Consider the following 10000-nt stretch of genomic DNA (forward strand, 5'->3'; position numbering starts at 1 on the left):
GGTCTTACGCAGTACTCCTTACCCTATTCTGCTCTCCTGGACTATTCCGAATCTACCAACATGATTAAATGTGAATCGTGGAAAATAAACTACCAACATGATTAAATGTGAATTACTAAATAAAACACTTCATCCTCACATCCAGGCGACTTCTTCCCTTTAATCTTTTGAGTGAATGTCCTTATTGCTGTGTATTTGGCTGCAGAGAAGAAGTGGTTTGGGTCTATTATCACAATTCCGTACATGATCTTTCGAACCGTGATCATGTACCCTCTTCTTCTTCTTCTTCCTCTCGCTCCTCCCCCACATCTGTGCTTACATCTCCCCAATCACTCACTCACTCTCAGCTGTAACTCTTGTTGTTCAAACACTCATGACCTCACACACTCATAGAAGCTGGGCCGCAACTACGGGATCATAAGAGGGTTAATTCCTCCCCCCCCCCCCCCCCCGATAGCAGACAGTTTAATTACCGTTGGAACAGCGCATGGGTCATCTCATTCCGAATCCCTCTTGAACGACCCTCATAACTCAAAGACAAGCTTCCATATCGAAATCTCGACCTTGTTGCCTGTAGGCAATCCATGATACGACAAACAATCCTCCCACAATTTCCACAAGAAAATACAGTGCAAAAATTCACCATTTTAACTCGTATTTTAACAAATATAAACACAATGATGCTGTCATGCAGGCCACATGAAGTTTCGCTTGACAAGGAAATCAGACGCAGGTGGAGGCCAGTCAGCCCATCACGTCTGCATGACATCAACACCACAATAATTTATCAACACAAGATCAAAATAAGAAAATGCAAAAATGATTATTAGTTTTTTTAAGTGTTTTTGTGGGTATTAATCTATTTATTTTTTATGTTTTTGTATTTTTTTTTCTCTTCAGGGGAGGGGGGCATGGGCTTGGTAAAAAACACACATCCGTTGACGAGACCCCCACCAACAGTACTCCGTACACATGCACACAATCACCCATCAATGCTCAAACTACCTAAAATTCCTGCCAACATCCCTTAACCCATCATCTCCAAAACTTCCAGGTACCTATCTAATTGATTCACGAAAAAATAATTGGTTCACGAAAAAATATTTTCACGAAAAAAATAAGTGACCGCTATATTCGTTATTGTTGTGAGTCTGTCTGTCTGTCTGTCTGTCTGTCTGTCTGTCTGTCTGTCTGTCTCTCCCGCGCATAGCTCTGTGGGTTTTGATCCGATCCTGATAAAATTTTGGTGGGAGGTTTATATCATGATCTAGTTGTGTTTTCCTGAGAATGGGCGTGCTGTGCCCATTATGGGCAGAGCCACGCCCAAAAAACATGTGTTTTTAGGGGTAGCCGATTTCAATTTGCATCTTCTCCAAGGGGGTTTGTCGAAACTGACAGGGGTTTCGGTATTTGGTTCGCCCAATGGCACCTGCATAGCCCCACGGAGCTCCATTTTTCATTTTCGTCCCAAGGTCAAGGTCACAACGTCACAAACTTAGAAAATTGTGAATTTTGACATAAAAAAAATTATCTTCTCCAAGGGGTTTGTCGAATCTGGCTAGGGTTTCGGTATTTGGTTAGCCCAATGGCACCTGCATAGCCCCATGGAGCTCGATTTTTCATTTTCATCCCAAGGTCAAGGTCACAAGGTCACAAACTTAGAAAATTGCGAATTGTGTTTTTAGGGGGGAGCCGATTTCAATTTGCATCTTCTCCTTGGGGGTTTGTCGAATCTGGCAGGGTTTTCCGTATTTGGTTAGCCCAATGGCACCTGCATAGCCCCACGGAGCTCAATATTTCAATTTCGTCCCAAGGTCAAGGTCACAATGTCACAAACTTTGAAAATTGCGAATTTTGACATAAAAAATTATCTTCTCCAAGGGGTTTGTCGAATCTGGCTGGGGTTTCGGTATTTGGTTAGCCCAATGGCACCTGCATAGCCCCACGGAGCTCGATTTTTCATTTTCGTCTGAAGGTCAAGGTCACAAGGTCACAAACTTAGAAAATTTCGACTTTTGACATAAAAATCATACGACCGCCCAAACTTTGAGAGTGAGGATGACAATATTTTTTATGCATAATCTTGAGGTCATTCCCCACCTAAAGTCTTGAAACCATTTTGCTCTATCTCGAACACCTTGCCCATGGCGCCCCCTTCAAGTTTGTTTTTACGCTGATTTCATCAAAGTATGGATAATCCGAGGAGTGCGAAATGCCATATAGCCTATTTGACGTTATATTGTTCCTGCAATGTTCCAGAGGAAGTTTTGCACCAAAGGTCATAATCCTAGACCTTTAAAGTTCACAAAGGTCAAATTTTCAAATTTGTGGGAATCAAACCGGGTTTTCGACCTTCTTCAACGAACTAACTCCAATAAGCTATAGCACGTATCCTGTTTCCTTATTTTAATGTCCACAACATTGTTTTGTGACCTTTAAAGGTTATGCAAAGGTCAAATTTTTAAAGTTGTTGAATGAAACCGGGTTTTCGTCATTTTGCAGCTCATAACCTGTCACTCGTACCACTTCATGTTGATCATTTTTCTAATTTAAAATCATCGACTGTTTCTGCTGCCACTACCTGTCCAGGGAGGCCATTCCATGCTTGAACTACTCTCTGAGTAAAAGTCCCCTGCCTTGCTACAGTCTTAACTCTCCTCTTCTTTACTCTCAGGTTATGGCCCCTGGTCCTATCACTGTCTACTCTGTTGAATAATCCATCAACACTTATTTTATCTATACCCTTCATTATCTTAAACATCTCCATCATATCTCCTCGTAATCACCTCCTTTCTCATGTATAAAGCCCTGTCTCCTTCAGCTGCTCCTCATAGCTGAGTCCAGCTCGGTCCGGAATCAATCTTGTAGCCCTGCGCCGAACCCTCTCTATGACATATATGTCCTTCCTGAGTTGTGGTGACCAAAACTGCACACAATATTCTAGATGTGGCCCTCACTAAATTCCTGTACAATGTTAACACCACCTCTTGATTTATAAATGATCCCCCTCTGAATACAACCTAAAACCATATTTGCTTTACCTACAGCTGCCTGGCATTGTGCTGCCTGCTTACCTCCCATATCTATTACCACCCCCAGATCCTTCTCCTGTGTGATACGCTCCAAAATTACCCCTTACATCATGTAATCTCTATTTTCATTGTTCTTTCCCATCCCCCAACACCTTACACTTGCTCAGGTTAAACTTCATCTGCCAATCTTTTGACCAATCTATACAAGTATCAATACTTTCCTGAATCTGATCACCACCCCCTCTGCTATCCACCTCACCTCTAAGCTTTGTGTCATCTGCACATTTGGAAAGCCTCTTCACCCCACTATCCAAATCATTAATGTAAACAATGAATAGTTATGGTCCGAGTTCTGATCCCTGAGGTACCCCACGACTTACATCCTCCCAGCAAGACATCCTCCGACTCACAGCCGCTCTTTGCTTCCTACCACTAAGCCAGTTTGCAATCCAATTAGCTGCCTGACCAGCCACTCCACAAGCGAACAACCTCCGATGTGGTGCCTTATCAAATGCCTTCTTAAAGTCTGGATATACTGTATCCACTGCCTTTCCATTATCCACCCAATCAGGCACTGCTCCATCGAACTACAAAAGATTTGTTAAACAGGAACCACCTTTGGTAAACCCATGCTGACGACCTTGAATTAGTTTGTATTTATTATCCTGCCCCCTGGAGGGAGGGAGCGGGATATTGTAATCGTCCGGTTTGTTACGAAATCTAAAGATTTCGTAAGTATATTGATGACTTCCATCATCTGTTTGTGTGTTTGTGTGTGTGTGTTTGTTTGTGTGTGTGTGTTTGTTTGTAGGCACGATAACTCAAGAAGGGAAGAAGCGACCAATGTCAAATTACACCACGTGATTCAGGAGGGTGATGGCTAGCGCTGATTAGGTTTTGGTCAAAATCGGTCAAAGGTCAAGGTCACAGTGAGGTCAAACATAATTCCGTAAATTCATGTGGAGAAATGGAGTATTTTTGCTTCGGTCGACGTTATGAGTTCGTTTTAACTTCAATTTTAATTTTGTCTTCGGTTTTTGCGATTGCTTAGGACGCTTAACACTGGGTTGTCGAAATTCTGGTAAAAATCGGATGTTTTGGAGACGTTTTAAGATTGTATAAAAAATATTTCACTCGCCGCGTCACGGCTCGTCACGTGGTGCAGCGCGCTTGAGCAGAGCCGGCGTTGAGTCATGTAAAGGTTTTCCGTGTGCACGCTGATGGTGTTTTCGATAAAGATGGTGTTTAAAAGTCATTTTTTATCCCAATAAAGGTTATCATCGCATGCCTGACTCGCTAAGCCGTCAGATTATATAAAGATTGTTGGTGGATGGCCGAATATTCCGGTTTTGTGACTGAAAAAATAATATTAAATAATTGCGTGGAGAAATGGAGATTTTTGCTTCGGTCGACGTTACGATTTTTGATGGTTTGGAACAGAATCATCGTAGAAACTTCTGGTTTGCGTCGCTACCTTCTCAAGAAACAGCTTTTATTAGACAAGGTAATAGGTCAAGTTGACGATTTCGTAAGTACCAGTCTATGACTGCTTGTTTGTCTGTTTGTTACCTACGAAATCTAAAGATTTTGTAAGTATATTGATGACTTCCGTTCTCTGTTTGTGTGTTTGTTTGTTACTTACGAAATCTAAAGATTTCATAAGTATATTGATGACTTCCATCATCTGTCTGTTTGTTTGTTTGTGTGTGTTTGTGTGTGTGTGTTTATGTGTGTGTTTGTTTGTTTGTAGGCACGATAACTCGAGAACGGAAGAAGCTACCAATGTCAAATTACACCACGTGATTCAGGAGGGTGATGGCTAGCGCTGATTAGATTTTGGTCAAAATCGGTCAAAGGTCAAGGTCACAGTGAGGTCAAACATTCAATTTTTGATGGTTTGGTACAGAATCATCATAGAAACTTCTGGTTTACGTCACTACCTTCTTGAGAGACAGCTTTTATTAGACAAAGTCAGAGGTCAAGTTGACAATTTCGTAAGTACCAGTCAATGACTGCTTGTTTGTGTGTGTGTTTGTTTGTAGGCACGATAACTCGAGAACGAAGAAGCTACCAATGTCAAATTACACCACGTGATTCAGGAGGGTGATGGCTCGTGCTGATTAGATTTTGGTCAAAATTGGTCAAGGTCAAGGTCAAGGTCACAGTGACGTCAAACATTCGATTTTTGATGGTTTGGTACAGAATCATCGTAGAAACTTCTGGTTTGCTTCGCTACCTTCTCTGGACACAGCTTTTATTAGACAAGGTCAGAGGTCAAGTTGACGATTTCGTAAGTACCAGTCTATGACTGCTTGTTTGTTTGTCTGTCTGTTATCAACTTTACGGCAAAACGGCTTTCGCAAACACTATCAAATTTAATCCACAGGTGGACAATGAACCTTGGACGACCCCATTTACTTTTGGGCCCAATTGGATCAAAGGTCAAGGTCAAGAAAAGACCAAAATCGTTTTTCGCTCATAACTTCGTCAAAGATGATCTGATTTACTTCAAACTAAGCTTATAGTGAACCTTATTCTATTTGTCACTTATAATCCTACCCATTCCTATAGTGAAAAATGCATATTTGTGAAGATCGGTGGGGTCCGAAGACTTTAAATGGGCGAGATTTGTTGTGCCTGGCACCACTTGTTTAAATAGCTCATCTGGTCGTTAATTAATGTCTCCAACACCTTCCCCACAACTGAAGTCAAACAAACAGGTTTATATTTTCCCAAATCCTCTCTGGATCCTTTCTAAAAATGATGGTGTTACATTTGCTACTCTCCAATCCTCCGGTACCTGTCCTGACTCCAATGAGCTATTGAAAATATCCGTTAACATCTCGTTTACCTTCTCAGCCACCTCCATCAATACTCTCGGGTGTATATTATCTGGTCCCGGAGCCTTGTCGACTCTTAGATACCTTGCTGTTCCTTTACTTCCTCTACTCCAATCTGGATCTTCTGTAAAAGCCCTTCCTCACCTCCTTGATAGATACTTTCAGCTGTTGGCAATTCTTCTGACTGTTCTTGTGTAAAAGTTGAAGAAAAATACTTGTTGAATAAGTCTGCCATCTCACTTTCATCACTAACCAATCTCCCGGTGATTCCTCAATGGTCCAACACTGGTCTTAACCTGTTCTTTTCCCCTGATAAACTTAAAGAAAGCCTTGCTATTATGTTTAATAATAAACATTTGTTTGCTTGTACTCTAAGATGGCGAATCACAAATGTGGTGACAGCACAAGTACGTCTATTGAAGGGGAAGTCCTGAAACGTTATCTAAACAACATATCGTTTGTTATTTCGATAAAAGTCGCTCATCATTATTGGATTCGCACTTACCTTCCCAGTGAGGATCATGGGCATCACTCGCTTTTTAGAAGTGGGGTTCAAATTCTAAATTGAGTCAGGAGGTTCAGGCTGCTCTATTGCCAACAAGATGGACAAAATGTGCAGAGCACAACGTCTCAATCATGCTCACAGAATTCGCCAGTAATCAGATGTATTTTCCAATTCATCATTGGCAAAGTTCTTAAGTATTATTTTACCAATTCACGGCATTTTCAAATATTTTTCTGAAAATTGATCGAGAAAAACGGGATTTGATTAATCAGGCACATAATTATTTAAAGAGCCACAGGTTGCAGACCCCCAATCTGGGCAGTGTCACAACCTCGTTTGGAATGCTGAATCTCAGCTCATGACACATTTCCAATCAGTGCAATCCATTGTGAGCTCACTTTCCAGATATATCTCCAAGGAAGTATTGTGGTTATACACCAGTGAATGAATATACAGTAGTTTATCATAAAACGGTTACACCCATTTCCAGATTTCATTCCCATCCTCCCCACCCCTCTCCACTGTCTCTTGTTCCCTCTTCGGCTTCTCCATTAATTTTCTTGCGACTGTTTTCTTCTTCTTATGCATATTCTTGGAGATATTAGGTTCCGAACTGATATAGTTTTTAGTGTATGGAAATTATTTAGGGTTCTCAAATAAATAAAAAAACAATCACCCTGTAGTTTACTAACCTCCTGCTGCAGACAGGGGGTTTTATTAGCCACAGCACAAAATATATTTACCCCACCTTCGCCACTATCCCTCAGGCTGCTCCCAAATACAGCGAGTGCTTCCAGTTACTGAGATATCAAATATTCAATATGATATGTTATAACAGCAAACAAACAAGGTTTCATTCTTATTTTTGTGGTTTATTCCGACGCCACTTGTTACATGAAACATTTGTATTAACGGTCGTGGAAAATAACTTTTTGTCCTGGTAAACTCCTGGAAATTTGGGCTTTCATGGCTATGCGAACTGTGCTTGAACAGCTTTCATGCAGCTTGATCAATATTTTGCAATAACTTTGAGCATGTCCTGCATTTCAAAGGTGATGTGGTCATCAATGGCCAAAATTCATTGAAACCGAGGGGCTGAAACGATGGCCGAGAGGTACGCACATTCGCCTCTAAGCCGTCTCGCCAAGGTTCGCATCTAGACTCGACTATAAACTGTCATCCCGGAGTTTCACAGGCAGGGGGGATTCATCAAGTGTGGGTGCCGTCCCATGGATGGGCGTTAAACAAGGTATCCCATCTGCCGGCATTCGTCGTTGGATGCTATAAGATCTCACGGTGTCCTTCATGAAGACTAGGTGAGCTATCGCTGGCACCATGAACAAATTACAAATTCCTGTCCTGCCCTAACCAGCAAAGAGCATTGTATCAGTGGCACAGCCGTGCCCTCAGCCAATGATGCCACTCCTGCCCTAACTAGCCGGACGAAGAAGAATAATTAAACTGAGCAGGGAGCATGATTGTAATTTATTATGAGTTCTCCAACAAAATTGAGAATCCATGAAATTTTTGAAACTGAAAAAAACAGAAAACTGTCTCCATCTTATCAACAGAAACACCAATGACATCATTATTTTCCAGATATGATACACAATGGGTTCTTTATTCCATGAATTCAGAAATAATTTCTCTTTTGATATCATATATTCATGTATAACAGATGATTCAATGAAAATTGTAAAGAACTCCTTTCAACGTAATTGCGAGTTCAGAGATTTATGCTTTGGGGTTTTATTTTTATTATTATGTCTGACTTAAAATGTAGCTGTTAACCTTTTAATCAGCTTCTCAATAAAATACTTGTAACATAAAATACCACGAATATTTAACATGACCGATTTAAAAGCTGTGCACATGTTTCAACAGCCAAAACCTTTGAGTTTAAAAATTAGGGAAGGATCTGGCCTCCATTTTGCATTCTACAAGGCGATCCGTGCAGGCCTTTGGCCTTGCAGGGCACTCAAGTCTACACTAGTCCTAACCATGCCCCAATAATGGTGAAACTGGTAGGCCAGTTAATGTGAGGGTACTTATGGGGGTGAGGAGGGGGCAATGTACTTGTGGTGATGCATTGTGGAATCCTTTTTAGTTGTGAAAACTGGTTTTGGAAGAACAGCCAGGCTCTAATGTAGCTTTACTCAGTGGCTCTAATGTAAACTGTAAGGAAGTTTCCATTATTATTCTCATTTGCAAATAGCTGTGGTCAACAGGTGAGAGATATTGGTGGTCACAGTTGACATCACGGGTGAGAGGAATCATTGGCAATGCTTTCAACTGTCTTCCTCTAAACTTTGTTCAGTTGTTAATCCAACGCTATTCCTGCTGCCGTGCCAAGGTGATTTCTCTCAAAACAGATATCGTACCTCATCCAAAATCCTTTTGATGTCGACATTTCATGCTCAATGGTATCTCCTCCATACTTGATCTGACAACAATGGATGTCGGGATGCTTGCTTGATAGTCATCTTCCTTTGAATAATGGTTGTTGCCTGCCCATCCCTGCATTCATTTGCAATGAAGATGTATGTTGATCGTTTTCATGTATGAATTTGACCAGTGACATAAAGGTAGAAGGGAACTCGGTAGAGCGCATACCTCCACCACTCAATGCCTGATCCACGAGAACATATCGGGCCCAATACATTTTTGAAATATCATGCTATGTATTGTTTTTGGCCCTATCTCTCAATGGTGAAGAGTCACTTAAAAAACTGAAATAATTCTCGAATCCAGATCCATATCTTCACCAAAATCGATTCAATTCTTCCTTGCCACACTGCCAACCTGTCCACCAAGTTTCATCCGAATCCATCCACAACTTTTTGAGATATCCTGCACAAAGACAGAAACGGGTGAAAACAACCTCCTTCACCTTCAGTGGCAGAGTTAACAATTCTCACACACACACACACACACACACACACACACACACACACACACACACACACACACACACACACACACACACACACACACACACACACTTCAGCTGGCGTTTGTGAACTCAAATTGAGAGAGATGTTTTCATGTCATTCACCAGCACAAACATTATTCAAAGCAAGATGTAGGGACAGTTCCATATGATAATTTATTATCACCATCCTTTCCTTGTTCACATTCTTTTACATTTAAAATGTTTTTACTTGTTTCTATACTTTAAACAAACATGTATTTATAACACATTTTTACTCACCAACTTTATTTAATGTCTGCCACACTTCCAGGATGACAAACTGCTGGGTGTGTGTGTGTGTGTGTGTGTGTGTGTGTGCGCACGCGCGCGCGCGCGCATACATGTGTGCCTGCAAGCTTTACAGACAGAAGAAGGTTCTTGCACTCGATGCAGTGCCGACAATTACCGTATTTATATGATTATAATTATCGTACGTCTGGCACCAATGGTCATCAGACTATACGGAGTAATTCACCATTAACCACACCTGTCTTTAAAAGTGATTTTATCTTGTTGCTACTGTGGGATTGTATGTAATTTTACACTGTTAACCACACCTATTTATACATTGTTGGCACACCCATTTATATGTGACTAACAGCCCTCGGACATTGTGGCACCATGGCCCTGCTCCCAACAGGTTGATTGACGG

At 41.2% G+C, this 10000-nt stretch overlaps 1 protein-coding gene and 1 long non-coding RNA gene across 4 annotated transcripts in view; one reads left to right on the forward strand and one right to left on the reverse strand.

The window, feature by feature from the left end:
• Positions 1 to 10000, forward strand: part of LOC147032604 (uncharacterized) — a 72522-nt gene that overhangs the window by 44040 nt on the left and 18482 nt on the right. The window lies entirely within an intron of this gene.
• The window catches only part of LOC147032605 (uncharacterized), a 51215-nt gene continuing 49058 nt past the window's right edge, over positions 7844 to 10000 (reverse strand). For all 3 annotated transcript variants that reach the window (XM_085870361.1, XM_085870364.1, XM_085870363.1), the window contains one exon: positions 7844 to 10000. This exon is cut by the window's right edge and continues 1143 nt beyond it. The gene's annotated coding sequence lies outside the window, so the exon portion shown is untranslated.

Source organism: Eptatretus burgeri, chromosome 2 (genome assembly GCF_056783735.1).
Source record: "Eptatretus burgeri isolate ZD-2024b chromosome 2, Ebu_testis_v1, whole genome shotgun sequence".
NCBI classification, from domain to species: domain Eukaryota; kingdom Metazoa; phylum Chordata; class Myxini; order Myxiniformes; family Myxinidae; genus Eptatretus; species Eptatretus burgeri.